At 39.0% G+C, this 16,276-nt stretch overlaps 1 long non-coding RNA gene across 1 annotated transcript in view; it reads right to left on the bottom strand.

The window, feature by feature from the left end:
* The window catches only part of LOC129486479 (uncharacterized), a 37,369-nt gene extending 22,272 nt beyond the window's left edge, over positions 1 to 15,097 (bottom strand). Inside the window, exon 1 of the long non-coding RNA XR_008658999.2 lies at positions 15,059 to 15,097. This is a non-coding gene — a long non-coding RNA (uncharacterized lncRNA). The remainder of the gene's footprint in view (positions 1 to 15,058) is intronic.
* Positions 15,098 to 16,276: the final 1,179 nt, after the last annotated feature.

Raw genomic sequence — 16,276 nt, 5'->3', positions numbered from 1 at the left:
GCTGATTGTGACCTGCAGCAGTATGGAGGTGAAGGAGTGATGGGCGACCCCTGTTTTCTGAGTGTATCAGTGACAGGCTCACCTGCCTTCCTCACCTTCCCTCTGTCAAACTCTTGCCTCGCTACTGATGGGCTTCTCTTCTCCTTCTCCTCACACAATTCTTCTCTGTTCTCTTTACTTCCTTCGTGGTGTTGTTTGCTAATTTCACCCTGCACTCATATTTGGGTCTTATCTGAAAATGTCTGTGAAGGTTGTCATGGTTCATCTACTATTGTAATTGGATGCACAGCATGGGTTCTGTTTTTGCCTTTGTTTTCACAAAGCAGGGTACAAATGATTGGTTTTTAATGCTATTTTGAAACTGGTTGATTTTCATCTGAATCAAGCTGTGTTTATTTCCAGCTCCATGCTTGTGTTTTGGGGGAAGGGCATGTGTGTGTGTGGGCATGTGTGTATGTGAGATTCAGAATCAATTCCTACTTTCTCCATAGCATGATATGCATAGCAATTCATTCTTAACAGGGAAGATTACAATTGAGGTCAATCATCCCTTCAAATTTGCTCATAAACATATTCATAGAATGACAATTTTGGATGAAAGGAAATACATAATAAGTGAGAATAAAAAAAGTATATTGACAATGTGCTTGAAACATTGAAAAAAGAAAAGTCAGTTATTACTTTTAAAAAATTGCTTGATTAATAATGATTGAGTTTTTATATTTTATCCAGATTTATTAACTTTCATGATACAAAATACTCCTAAGTGATTTCAGAAACTACCAAATATATTTATCCTAAGTCACTCTAGTTTTAACAATTAATGACTTTTGCATAAATGCTGGACTACAGAGTCCCTATGAACATTGCTCAATGACTTTTACTATAATTGAAACATGAAAAGTTCTAATCAGTACATTTAATGGTGTTGGACTCTAAAGATTTCTATTTGCAAAGAAGTGTAAATTAAAAACAACTGTTAAAGTAATTAAAATCTCCTTCAGTGAAACCTCATGGAGCCTCTTTCTGCTACTTCTAGCGAGGCTCCTCATTGGCATACTCTCATTATACAGGTTTTTAATTAAATTATTCCTTGATTATGTTACCCCCATTCCATGTTCCTTGTAGACCCAAATTCTTACCCAAAATCCTAGTTGTCATCTCACTAACACAACATGTTTCCTTTTGTCATGGTCTTCTCTTCCTAGACAAACTGAAGCTGAGCAGCCCTCAGGTCCTGTGTTATCTTGGGAACTGCATCGCTTCTCCAGCTCTCTTTTCTGAGATCACAAATGTCGATTTTCGAAGCAACTTTTTTAATGCTTCATAAATTAACATTCTTACACAAAAATGTGTGTGTACAGTAGTGTTGTGGTCAGGAAGACACGAATTACGTGGAAACATATCTCCCCGGGCTAATAAAACAACAGTGTCACTAGCTCACCTTTCTAAACATCTTCAAATTTTTTCTCAAGCAAATGATGCAATCAATATTTTTAAATATTTGCATTGAATATTGACATCATTTCTCTAGTCTTATCTGTTCTTGATGCTCAGGATCTGTGCTCTGCTTTTTGCTGAGCTGGTTCTAGGTTTGTATTGATTTATTCATTCCCTTCAGAGTTTCCTTGGAATTTCATCTTTCACCCTTGGACTCCTATTACCTCTCTTTTCCCAATTATCATGAATGATGTTCCTGTCTACCTATGATCCTTCTTCAGGGACTTGAATTCAGGGGAAACTGGTATAACTTAATGGTGCCCATTAGTTTCTTTGAATCTCTTCATCTTCTCTCATCTTTCTTCTGGAGAATTCAGACTAATATGTATTTTTAATTTATTCTAGTGAAATATCTCTTACAGAATTTACTGAGCATTAACCATGATTCAAGCACTGCAATAAATTATTTGGTAGATATAATTATTCTCCCTTTTGTATGAAGAAACCAAGAGTTAGAAATTGAATAATATTTCAAAGTTCATGTAGGTATTAAGGGTTGGAAATAATATGTAAACCTAGGCGTGTGTAATTTTACAACTCAGCTCAAACCACTTATTACATGGCTTCTCTTTTTTAGATATTCTTAATGTTGGAATCGAGAATACTCTAAAAGTATGATACGTAGCTCTTCCCTAGGAAAATATATTATTTTTTATCATATAAACCATAGTAATTTAATAATACAAACCATAGTAATTTTTATGAAACATGGGTAAAAGGAGAATTATACTTATCTATAATTAAATATTTAGTTAAATATGTATATATTAGTAGGGATATAGCTTCTACATACTGCTTGTCTCATATCCTCTGGTTTTTGTTTTTCTTTTTAACTTAGGGAGGAGCTGGGCTTATGGTGGATGTTGGATATTTGATACAGATATGATCATGCTTTTTAAAAATTTTCTTATTGCTTTGTTAGATATTTTAATATAACTATTTTCTATTTTTTACATAAGCATTTTATTTATAATAGATGCATAACACTCAACCATGTGGATAAACCAAATTCAATTAAAAATTGTTCATATCCTATGTTTAATATGATTCCAATTTTTATATGTTAAAAGATTCCTGTGTTTTTCCTTATAAGTAATGAATTCATTAAGTATCCTTTTTAGAAACTTCTAATTTTATAAGAGTTTTTTTACTGGGTAAAGCCAAGATGGCCAAATAGGAACAGCTCCAGTCTACAGCTCCCAGCGTGAGCGACGCAGAAGACAGGTGATTTCTGCATTTCCATCTGAGGTACTGGGTTCATCTCACTAGGGAGTGCCAGACAGTGGCTGCATGACAGTGGGTGCAGTGCACCATGCACGAGCCAAAGCAGGGCGAGGCATTGCCTCACTTGGGAAGCGCAAGGAGTCAGGGAGTTCCCTTTCCTAGTCAAAGAAAGGGGTGACAGATAGCACCTGGAAAATCAGGTCACTCTCACCCTAATACTGCACTTTTCCAACTGGCTTTAAAAACAGCACACCAGGAGATTACATCCTGCACCTGGCTCAGAGGGTCCTACGCCCACAGAGTCTCCCTGATTGCTAGCACAGCAGTCTGAGATCAAACTGCAAGGCGGCAGCAAGGCTGGGGAAGGGGCGCCTGCCATTGCCAAGGCTTGATTAGGTAAACAAAGCAGCCGGGAAGCTGGAACTTGGTGGAGCCCAGCACAGCACAAGGATGCCTGCCTGTCTCTGTAGGCTCCACCTGTGGGGGCAGGGCACAGACAAACAAAAAGACAGCAGTAACCTCTGCAGACTTAAATGTCCCTGTCTGACAGCTTTGAAGAGAGTAGTGGTTCTCCCAGCACACAGGTGGAGATCTGAGAATGGGCAGACTGCCTCCTCAAGTGGGTCCCTCACCCCTGAGCAGCCTAACTGGGAGGCACCCCCTAGTAGGGGCAGACTGACACCTCACACGGCCGGGTACTCCCCTGAGACAAAACTACTAGAGGAATGATGAGGCAGCAGCATTTGCGGTACACCAAGATGAGCTGTTCTACAGCCACCACTGTTCTGCAGCCACCGCTGCTGATATCCAGGCAAACAGGGTCTGGAGTGGACCTCTAGCAAATTCCAACAGACCTGCAGCTGAGGGCCCTGTATGTTAGAAGGAAAACAAACAGATAGGACGTCCACACCAAAAACCCTTCTGTACATCACCATCATCAAAGACCAAAAGTAGATAAAACCACAAAGATGGGGAAAAAACAGAGCAGAAAAACTGGAAACTCTAAAAAGCAGAGTGCCTCTCCTCCTCCAAAGGAACACAGCTCCTCACCAGCAACGGAACAAAGCTGGACGGAGAATGACTTTGACGAATTGAGAGAAGAAAGCTTCAGACGATCAAACTACTCCAAGCTATAGGAGGAAATTCAAACCAATGGCAAAGAAGTTAAAAACTGTGAAAAAAAATTAGATGAATGGATAACTAGAATAACCAATGCAGAGAAATCCTTAAAGGAGCTGATGGAGCTGAAAGCTAAAGCTCGAGAACTAAGTGAAGAATGCAGAAGCCTCAGGAGCCGATGCAAACAACTGGAAGAAAGGGTATCAGTGATGGAAGACAAAATGAATGAAATGAAGTGAGAAGGGAAGTTTAGAGAAAAAAGAATAAAAAGAAACAAACAAAGCCTCCAAGAAATATGGGACTATGTGAAAAGACCAAATCTACGTCTGATTGCTGTACCTGAAAGTGACGGAGAGAATGGAACCAAGTTGGAAAACACTCTGCAGGATATTATCCAGGAGAACTTCCCCAATCTAGCAAGGCAGGCCAACATTCAGATTCAGGAAATACAGAGAACACCACAAAGATACTCCTCGAGAAGAGCAACCCCAAGACACATAATTGTCAGATTCACTAAAGTTGAAATGAAGGAAAAAATCTTAAGGGCAGCCAGAGAGAAAGGTCGGGTTACGCACAAAGGGAAGCCCATCAGACTAACAGCGGATCTCTCAGCAGAAACTCTACAAGCCAGAAGAGAGTGGGGGCCGATATTCAACATTCTTAAAGAAAAGAATTTTCAACCCAGAATTTCATACCCAGCCAAACTAAGCTTCATAAGTGAAGGAGAAATAAAATACTTTACAGACAAGCAAATGTTGAGAGATTTTGTCACCACCAGACCTACCCTAAAAGAGCTCCTGAAGGAAGCACTAAACATGGAAAGTAACAATCGGTACCAGCCACTGCAAAAACATGCCAAAATTTAAAGACTAGAAGAAACTGCATCAACTAACGAGCAAAATAACCAGCTAACATCATAATGACAGGACCAAATTCACACATAACAATATTAACTTTAAATGTAAATGGGCTAAATGCTCCAAATAAAAGACACAGACTGGCAAGTTGGATAAAGAGTCAAGACCCATCAGTGTGCTGTATTCAGGAAACCCATTTCATGTGCAGAGACACACATAGGCTCAAAATAAAGGGATGGAGGAAGATCTACCAAGCAAATGGAAAACAAAAAAAGGCAGGGGTGGCAATCCTAGTCTCTGATAAAACAGACTTTAAACCAACAAAGATCAAAAGAGACAAAGAAGGCCATTACATAATGGTAAAGGGAACAATTCAACACAAAGAGCTAACTACCCTAAATATATATGCACCCAATACAGGAACACCCAGATTCATAAAGCAAGTACTTAGTGACCTACAAAGAGACTTAGACTCCCACACAATAATAATGGGAGACTTTAACAACCCACTGTCAACATTAGACAGATCAACGAGACAGAAAGTTAACAAGGAAACCCAGGAATTGAACTCAGCCCTGCACCAAGCAGACCTAATAGACATCGACAGAACTCTCCACCCCAAATTGACAGAATATACATTTTTTTTTCAGCACCACACCACACCTATTCCAAAATTGACCACATAGTTGAAAGTAAAGCTCTGCTCAGCACATGTAAAAGAACAGAAATTATAAGAAACTGTCTCTCAGACCACAGTGCAATCAAACTAGAACTCAGGATTAAAAAAACTCACTCAAAACCGCTCAACTACATGGAAACTGAACAACCTGCTCCTGAATGACTACTGGGTACATAACGAAATGAAGGCAGAAATAAAGATGCTCTTTGAAACCAACAAGAGCAAAGACACATCATACCAGAATCTCTGGGACACATGCAAAGCAGTATGTAGAGGCAAATTTATAGCACTAAATGCCCATAAAAGAAAGCAGGAAAGATCCAAAATTGACACCCTAAAATCACAATGAAAATAACTAGAAAAGCAAGAGCAAACACATTTCAAAAGCTTGCTAGCTTGAAGGCAAGAAACAACTAAAATAAGAGCAGAACTGAAGGAAGTAGAGACACAAAAAACCCTTCAAAAAATTAATGAATCCAGGAGCTGGTTTTTTGAAAAGATCAACAAAATCAATAGACCACTAGTAAGACTAATAAAGAAGAAAAGAGAGAAGAATCAAATAGACGCAATAAAAAAGATAAAGGGGATATCACCACCGATCCCACAGAAATACAAACTACCATCAGAGAATACTACAAACACCTCTATGCAAATAAACTAGAAAATCTAGAAGAAATGGATAAATTCCTCGACACATACACCCTCCCAAGACTAAACCAGGAAGAAGTTGAATCTCTGAATAGACCAATAACAGGCTCTGAAATTGTGGCAATAATCAATAGCTTACCAACCAAAAAAAGTCCAGGACCAGATGGATTCAGAGCCGAATTCTACCAGAGGTACAAGGAGGAGCTGGTACCATTCCTTCTGAAACTATTCCAATCAATAGAAAAAGAAGGAATCCTCCCTAACTCATTTTATGAGGCCAGCATCATCCTGATACCAAAGCCGGGCAGAGACACTACCAAAAAAGAGAATTTCAGACCAATATCCTTGATGAACATTGATGCAAAAATCCTCAATAAAATACTGGCAAACCGAATCCAGCAGCACATCAAAGAGCTTATCCACCATGACCAAGTGGGCTTCATCCCTGGGATGCAAGGCTGGATCAACATATGCAAATCAATAAATGTAATCCATCATATAAACAGAACCAAAGTCAAAAACCACAATGATTATCTCAAAAGATGCAGAAAAGGCCTTTGACAAAATTCAACAATGCTTCATGCTAAAAACTCTCACTAAATTAGGTATTGATGGGACATATCTCAAAATAATAAGAGCTATCTATGACAAACCCACAGCCAATATCATACTGAATGGGCAAAAACTGGAAGCATTCCCTTTGAAAACTGGCACAAGACAGGGATGCCCTCTCTCACCACTCCTATTCAACATAGTGATGGAAGTTCTGGCCAGGGCAATTAGGCAGGAGAAGGAAATAAAGGGTATTCAATTAGGAAAATAGGAAGTCAAATTGTCCCTGTTTGCAGATGACATGATTGTATGTTTAGAAAGCCCCATTGTCTCAGCCCAAAATCTCCTTAAGCTGATAAGCAACTTCAGCAAAGTCTCAGGTTACAAAATCAATGTACAAAAATCACAAACATTCTTATACAGCAATAACAGACAAACAGAGAGCCAAATCATGAGTGAACTCCCATTGACAATTGCTTCAAAAGAATAAAATACCTAGGAATCCAACTTACAAGAAATGTGAAGGACTTCTTCAAGGAGAACTACAAACCACTGCTCAATGAAATAAAAGAGGATACAAACAAATGGAAGAACATTCCATGCTCATGGGTAGGAAGAATCAATATTGTGAAAATGGCCATATTGCCCAAGGTAATTTATAGATTCAATGCCATCCCCATCAAGCTACCAATGACTTTCTTCCAGAATTGGAAAAAACTACTTTAAAGTTCGTATGGAACCAAAAAGAACCCACATCGCCAAGTCAATCCTAAGCCAAAAGAACAAAGCCGGAGGCATCACCCTACCTGACTTCAAACTATACTACAAGGCTACAGTAACCAAAGCAGTTTGGTACTGTTACCAAAACAGAGATATAGATCAATGGAACAGAACAGAGCCCTCAGAAATAATGTTGCATATCTACAATCATCTGATCTTTGACAAACCTGACAAAAACAAGAAATGGGGAAAGGATTCCCTATTTAATAAATGGTGCTGGGAAAACTGGCTAGCCATATGTAGAAAGCTGAAACTGGATCCCTTCTTTACACCTTATGCAAAATTAATTCAAGATGGATTAAAGACTTACACGTTAGACCTAAAACCAAAAAAAACCTAGAAGGAAACCTAGGCAATACCATTCAGGACATAGGCATGGGCAAGGACTTCATGTCTAAAACACCAAAAGCAATGGCAACAAACGCCAAAATTGACAAATGGGATCTAATTAAACTAAAGAGCTTCTGCACAGCAAAAGAAACTACTGTCAGAGTGAACAGGCAACCTACAAAATGGGAGAAAATTTTCACAACCTGCTCATCTGACAAAGGGCTAATATCCAGAATCGACAATGAACCCAAACAAATTTACAAGAAAAAAACAACTGCATCAAAAAGTGGGCAAAGGATATGAACAGACACTTCTCAAAAGAAGACATTTATGCAGCCAAAAAACACATGAAAAAATGCTCATCATCACTGGCCATCAGAGAAATGCAAATCAAAACCACAATGAGATACCATCTCACACCAGTCAGAATGGCCATCATTAAAAAGTCGGGAAACAACAGGTGCTGGAGAGGATGTGGAGAAATAGGAACACTTTTACACTGTTGGTGGGACTGTAAACTAGTTCAACAATTGTGGAAGTCAGTGTGGTGATTCCTCAGGGATCTAGAACTAGAAATACCATTTGACCCAACCATCCCATTACTGGGTATATACCCAAAGGATTATAAATCATGCTGCTATAAAGACACATGCACATGTATGTTTATAGCAGCACTATTCACAATAGGAAAGACTTGGAACCAACCTAAATGTCCAACAACGATAGACTGGATTAAGAAAATGTGGCACATATACACCATAGAATACTATACAGCCACAAAAAAATGATGAGTTCATGTCCTTCATAGGGACATGGATCAAACTGGAAATCATCATTCTCAGCAAACTATCGCAAGGACAAAAAACCAAACACCGCATGTTCTCACTCATAGGTGGGAAAAGAACAATGAGAACACATGGACACAGGAAGAGGAACATCACACTCCGGGGACTGCTGTGAGGTGAGGGGAGGGGAGAGGGATAGCATTAGGAGATATACCTAATGCTAAATGACAAGTTAATGGGTGCAGCACACCAACATGGCACATGTACACATATGTAACAAACCAGCACATTGTGCACATGTACCCTGAAACTTAAAATAAAATAAAATAAGAGCTTTTTTAATAGAAAAGTTGAGAAGGTTCGATATATATCTAGTATCTCTATCTAGTATATAGAGATATACCTAGTATATCTATACTAGATATATAGAAAGTTTCTGTATGTCTAACATTCAAATCAATTTTGATACATTGTTATTAAGTAAAGTCCATAATCTATTAAGATTTCCTAAGTTTGTACTCAATGTCTTTTCTTGTTCTAGGGCCCCATCCAGGATTCTGCATTTGATTTAGTTACCGTGACTTCCAGGTTCCTCTTGGTGGCACCACTTTCTCACATATCCCTTATTTTTAATGACCTCGACAGTTTTGAGGAATACTGATCAGGAAATTTGTAGGCCGGGCGCGGTGGCTCACGCTTGTAATCCCAGCACTTTGGGAGGCCGAGGCGGGCGGATCACGAGGTCAGGAGATCGAGACCACGGTGAAACCCCATCTCTACTAAAAAAAAAATACAAAAAATTAGCCGGGCGTGGTGGCAGGCGTCTGTAGTCCCAGCTACTCAGAGAGGCTGAGGCAGGAGAATGGCGTGAACCTGGGAGGCGGAGCTTGCAGTGAGCAGAGATTGTGCCACTGCACTCCAGCCTGGGAGACAGAGTGAGACTCCCTCTCAAAAAAAAAAAAAATTGTAAAGTGTTCCTCTTTTAGGATTTATCTGTTTTTTCCATTTCAGACTGGGGTTATGGGTTATGGGTTTTTGAATAGGTAAAGCTTGATTTTCATCACATCCTACCAAGGGTATACACCATCAACATGATTGATCTCTGTTGATACTGAACTTGACCACCTGGCTGAGGTAATATTTGCTAAGATTCTGTGCTGCAAAGTTACTCTTTCCTCTCCTTTTCTATACTGTATTCTTTGACGGAGGTCACTATGTGCAGCCTACACTTCAGGAGTGGGAAGTCATGCTATACGTATGATAGCAACAGGAGACAGAGAAATTCTAAGCAGACAGTGGCAGGTCCCTGGTAAAGCCCCACCTTCAAGCTGAAAATCCTCACGCCATGGCCCAAGGTGAGAACTGACATCCCTGTTTTCCTGCTTGAATGTTGCCTTTTCCAAAACCACTCATGGCCCTGTCCCACCACCCCCATCCTGTGCCTATAAAAACCCCATATTCAAATGGCAGAGAGGAGAAACAGCTGGAAGTAGGAGAGAAGCAGCTTGATTTCAGAGAGACAGCTTGACAGTGTAACTTCAGGGAAGAATTTGGCTGGAGATGACCAGACTTCAGGAGAAGATTACCTTCCCGTCCTGTCCCCTTTTCAGCTCCCCTTGCTGCTGAGAGCCACTTTTATTGGCAATAAAATCACTGCATTTACCATTCTTCAATTCATTCATGTGAACTCATTTCTCCTGGATGCCAGACAAGAGCTTGGGAGCCACGAGTATAGATGCAAAAGGCTGTCACAGTCGTCTTTTGCCTTTGCTGGCAGAAGGCAACCACCACACACGAAAAGGTAGAAGGCCCACTGAGTTGTTAACATTTAAGGCATCTGCAGATGGCCGAGCTAAAAGAGTACTTTAACATGCCCCATGGCACTTCAGGGATCATGGGCACCCCCCAAGATGCTGCCGCAAGGCCCACATGGAATTTGCTCCTGCCAGCACCCAGAAGTTCTCACTCTGGCTCCTGCACCTGCTCATGTGTGTGCTCCCTCCTACAAGGGGTGGAATGCAGCGGGTCTGAGTGAGTGGAGTTTGCCCCTGCCACACCAAAGCAATCAGCTGATTCCAGCATGAATGCACTCTAGTTCCCGCCTCATTTGCTTACGTGCTCCCTCCCACGAGGAGTTGAAAGCTGTGGGCTGGGTAAACGAGGCACCCCTGTTGTGAGTCCTGTGAAGAGGTCAGGGAAATACCCTGCTTCACCTATTCGAGGGCAGAATATGTACATAAATTATTTTGAATCCTCTGCACTGGAGATGTGCCTCTTCTCCCCCACTTATGTATTTATTCAATCATTATTTATATCACTATGTACTCACAGCCTTTCATGTTATAGCTTTAGTTATAATCTAAGTATTTTATTTATGTTGTTTGATCTGATTGTCCCAGGTTTGTCCATTGGGAGCTCTTCCAGTTGATTCCTGTGTCTCTTTGGCATAGTTCCATCGTGTGTGTGTGTGTGTGTGTGTGCGCGTTTTGTGTATGCACATGCAGGCATGTGTTTGAGCATTATTTTTTCTTTCTGTCACTATGGGATGCTTCAAGCTTATCTTGTATATTCCCTGAAACAGAAAGTAATGTCATAAAGAAGAGATTGTAAAGAGCCCCTTCAGCTCAGGGCAGACTTTTCTGAAAACTGAAATTATCCCAGATAGCCACAGCTTTAGAAACTCTTCTAAAATGCTGCCTCTACTCTGTCCTCTGATAGGTCTGATGAACAAAGGAGATTTTCACCTCCACTCTTACATTCTCACATTATACAGATTCTGGACTCTGCTGACAATGCCTTGAAAGTCAAAGACTTGTGGCAATAGAAGTATATTGAGATGTGTTCTAATTTTAGGTGAATCAATACCCATCCTCTATTAATATGCTGCAGCAACCATTTGCTGAGTGATTCTCACATAATTCATAGACTGCTGGGCTTCTAAGCTCCTTCTAGAAACAGGGTTTATGGCATCCCTGTAGGCTGAGCAAGCACTTTGCTTTCTGTGTCTTTTACAGACCAAACCACTGGCTGTTGGGCATTTAAGTGCAGGAAATTTACACCAAATACAGAGCAAAGTGGGTAATGAATGCTGTCTTTTAGCTCCCTTTGCCCACACCTGAACAGAAAGGGACGGTGAGAATTTTGCAAAATAAGAAGGTAGGCATGTCTCCAAACAGGGGGCTGATGATCTGTGTTGTGCCTTCAGGCCAAGTGGCTATGGGCAGTCCCTCTTTGGGTTTCTCCTACTCATGAAAGGGTTTGAAAAATGAACTGATGGATGTCAATTAATGATTACTCAAAAGAAAGTAACATAATTCTTGAAGATAAAAGAACCATAATTTTGCCATTCTTATATTGAAGGCATAAGGCAGGAAATTTATTTTCTTCTATTTTCTCCTCTCTACATTCCTCTGATATCCTGGGAAAGAATAGATTTTGGAAAAGAAAAGCTGTTTCACAAACGCTTTGGCTTCTTTGCAATTCACGTTTTGTCTTTGGGAAAAAGTTTTGAACCGAATGACTATTAATATCACTTCAAATTCTAAAATTGGCAGTGCCCACAAACATTTTTAAAAACGTTAAGATATGTACAGTAAAATATATTAATAACTTAAACTTCAAATGGGAAACGTAAAATAATCCATCAGTTGAAGTGTTAAAATTGCATTGCCTCTCCAACTTTAATAATTCTTCTCTCTCCTTCCCATTCTGCTTCTCTCCAGAGAGAGAGCTGTCATGCAGAGAATGAGAGAGAGCACCATGGGGTACAGCTGGGCCTGTTGCATGCAGAACTAAGCCAGCTGAGGACAAGGAGGAAAGGGTCACAGAGGCGCATCTTCCTGAAACAATCGGTGTCCTCTTCTCTGCTACTGTGGATCTCTAACTGGAGAGGAGACAGGCAGAAAAGCCCTGTTTCTGGCTCCTGCTGAGACACTGACTGTCAGAGTAAGTCTGCTGTCTTCAGGAGCAAGGTAGCACCATGCACTGGGTCTACTTATTTCCTCAATTGCGTGAGTATTATCACTATTCCCAAGGAATCCAGAAACTCTCTTCTTAAGTTATTTACACATGAAAGTGAAAACTACTTGTTACATAAAATAATGAATCATAAATATATTTTATTTATTGTAAATTATCTAACTTAAAGACTGCCTATAACATTTTAGTTTTAAGCTTGGTCATGAAAAATGCATGCCTCATAAACCATTTATGGGGTAATATTAATAGTTAAATCAAATTATTAGATGTTTGAAGATTGCTTTTTTCTACTGAATATACAAAAGTTTCATTTTTTATTTTATGTTAATCAATGAAATATTTGACGTGCTTTTATGGCAGTGTCATGGCAATCACTAAAGCCACTTAGCACAAGCCATCACCCCAATGCTGAGACTTCTAATTCTCTGGTGTGTTTTATTGACATTATACATATTCTGTATCAATCAGGACAACTGAACCATGCTCAGTACCTGGGCAAGTTGTTTGTGCCTTTGCTGACAAGATTGATTACCCATGCAAAGCTTGAAATATTTAATTATCCATGATTAAATATAGCTCCCTTCTTTGGAATGTGCATGTTTATACTTTTTCAGAATTAAAAGAATGTGTACGTGTATATATAGCAACATCACACAGTAGAATACTAACCCAAGAAGGAAACCCTATGGAATCCTTATGAGTTATACATTTGACAGCAAACATTGAGTCCTCTATTTAGAAAAATTAATGTACAAATTATTCTGTATTAAAAATGACATCTCTGGTTCAAAATGTGGCTACTCTAATGACTGTATTTTTAGATGTTAATGTGGAAATACCAAATTAAATCTATTATCTATTTATTCTACTAAAGTGGAAATAACAATTTCAATTTACTATCTACTATCATACTAACCACAACTTAGAATGTGGTTAGATATCTATCATTTCATGATAGTTCAGTCAGTTTTATCAATAACAGAACGTTTTCTGCAAAAATTCAGCCACTTTAGTAATTCTAAAATTCTGAAATGATGCTAGAATCGAAATTTAAAATTATTATCAACTGGTAATATCATATGCTAATAATGGCATGAAAGACAAAAAAGTGCTCAGAGAAATGAAGGATAAAATGTCGACTCTCCCTTAAAGTAGAACTTTAAATCAAACAAATTCACTTGTGTCTAATGCAATTCAGGGAACATCTCTGTTTAGAAATGTATAGTATGTAGACAGAAGGCAGACCACCAAAGAGAAGCAAATATTTGCTATCTGTGTGTAGTGTGTGTGTGCGAGTATGTGTGTGTGTGTGTGTGTATACACACATTGCCTAACTTTGGCTTCTGCTTTCAAAATATGTGCTTTGTAGCACTTCTAATAACATAGCAGGAAGGCACCATAAGGCAAAGGACAGAGCTGACCAACAGAGATTATTGCTCCAGCTCTGACTTTCCCTAGGTCTCAGACTTTCTATTACTCAGATAATATCATTGCACCTTGTCTTACCCACGTATCTAAGGGGAGTGTGTCATGGCCGACTTATACTCAGCTCACAGGATGTGGTGAAGATCAAAGTGTATTTAACTTCTTTTTACTCATACGTGTTTACTGTGCTCAGAGGTTATAAAAAATTGGGTTGCAGGGGAGGGTTCACATTCCTATATATAATCTGAACCTGTACTTATGAGTGTAATCATCAAATTAGAAGAAATACTGTGTTTGCCAGGATTGGTGGAGGGGATCATTATTACTAGTTAGGTAAAGAGGGAAGGTGAGTTTTCTCAGTGATGAGCGTGGAATGAGAATACACACCTGGAGATAAAGCTCTGCTGTATTATACTGAAGCCTGGGTCTTCAAGCATCAGTCAGGTTTGTTTTTAGTGGGATAAACTATTTATCACACTACAGATGTTATAATGATCATTAAGTTAGATTCTTAACGCAGGGTCATCTGTGAACTTGGATAAGAAAAAAATATATATACCTTTAGCTTTAATAACTTATAATTGAAATTTGGTACTTTTTTCAAATATGAATGTAAATTTTAAAACACAGTAGCTTTGGACATACCAAGAAAACTCATATAATTTTAAATACTTTAACATTTATATGCAGTTATTATGGATACATCAAATTCTTGTTTTGCTTATCACTATAATTATGGTATTTCAAAAAGTAAGTAGTCCTTATAAAATCACGGCACTTATTAATCCCTGATTGTTAGATCTCAATGTGGTTAATAAAAGAAGCACATTTTAAATTGAATTTCAATATAATTTGTTTCCTTTGTGATTATATATATTTTAATCATTCTTCTGAGACAGGGATCATAGGTACACACCGCCAAAGGAACATTGGCAAAGTTTAAGAGCCTTTGTCAATGCAGCATTTTCAGTGTCAGAGCAGAAAGTAGAGGCTGCCTTCCTATTTCAGCTTCTTGAAATTCTGAGACTCCTGAGGAGATTATCCTAAAGTAGAGATGATAATAGGATGGGAAAAGAAATGGCTGTACACAGCAGGGAGAAGACCTTGCTAACCGACTCTCCAGGTGGTGGGAAGGTCCTCTGGGGGCTCTGGCTTATGAGGTGCATGGAGAAGGGAGTCACCTGGGCAATGGGGCTCTCAGGATCAGTAAGGCTGATGAATCCAGCTTGACATGCCACAAAGTAGCCTGCAACTTCAAAGGACTATGTAGGCTTGGCGGGAAACAATGCCAGTGGTGACCACAATGGATTAGAACCCATACCCTTGTGTTCTGAGCTCCTGCAAACCCCCCTAACTCGCCACTCAGATAAACTGTGCAACATTTACGAGGGACAGGTTGTTTAAAAATGATTGCATCTGAAATTACAGAAATATGTCGGCATGAAATCTGATTTATTTTGATGTAGAGAAAATGAAGTCATTTCTGCTACATTCAAGTTTCTGAAGAATATATCATGTTGGTTACGTTACTTATTATTTTATTAGAACATTAACATTTTTATTATAATCAGTTTATGAAATGTAGTGAATATTATTTCAAATCCTGAATATTGGGAGGAATGTTGAAGTTTAATTTTTTAATAGCTTTTGTAAACTATACTCTGATTTGGAAGATATATTTTGGACTATTTCATACCAGATGGAGACATTTTTAAATGAATAATAATAATAACCTTTAAATATGATCATATGAAAATCAACTTTAATCTTTCATTAACAAATATTTATAATGTGTGTACTATGGAATGTACCGGACATTGTTGGAGGCATCAAAATTACAGCCATGGACAAAAGGCACAGGTACTAATTATAATTTGAAGAAGATAGGCAGATGAATGATCACAATATCTTTAGTTGAAGATGACGAACGTTATGAAGGGAGATGATGAGTACCATATAATAGAGACTGGTGAGTGGCTGGTGTGCTATTTTTGCTGAGTAGTGAGGAAAGTCTCTCTGAAGAACTGGCATTTCTTCTAAGACATCAATATTGAGAAGAAGCTAGTCAGACTTCTAGAAGCCAGAGACTCTGGGATGCAGAGGCTCCTGGAAATTAGAGAAAATTAACCGAGGCAGAAAGAACGCATGGGTTTCTGAACCTATGGCTAAGAACAAAGTGAGTGGAGATGCAGCCATAGCCAAAAGCTTAACCTTCCCATGTGGAATAGAATGCTTTAAGGGAAGTGGTTCCATTTGATAAAGACCATTTTAGATGCTACTTTCCAGAATGGGTGAGGGAAACAAGATTGGATGCAGAGAGAATGGTAGATGGAAGTGCTTCAAGTTCAAGACAACAAAGGCTTGAGCCATGGTAGTGACAAATGGAGAGGGAAGACTGG

The sequence above is a fragment of the Symphalangus syndactylus genome, chromosome 7 (genome assembly GCF_028878055.3).
Source record: "Symphalangus syndactylus isolate Jambi chromosome 7, NHGRI_mSymSyn1-v2.1_pri, whole genome shotgun sequence".
Taxonomy (NCBI): domain Eukaryota; kingdom Metazoa; phylum Chordata; class Mammalia; order Primates; family Hylobatidae; genus Symphalangus; species Symphalangus syndactylus.
This window is presented reverse-complemented; position numbering and strand designations above follow the sequence as displayed.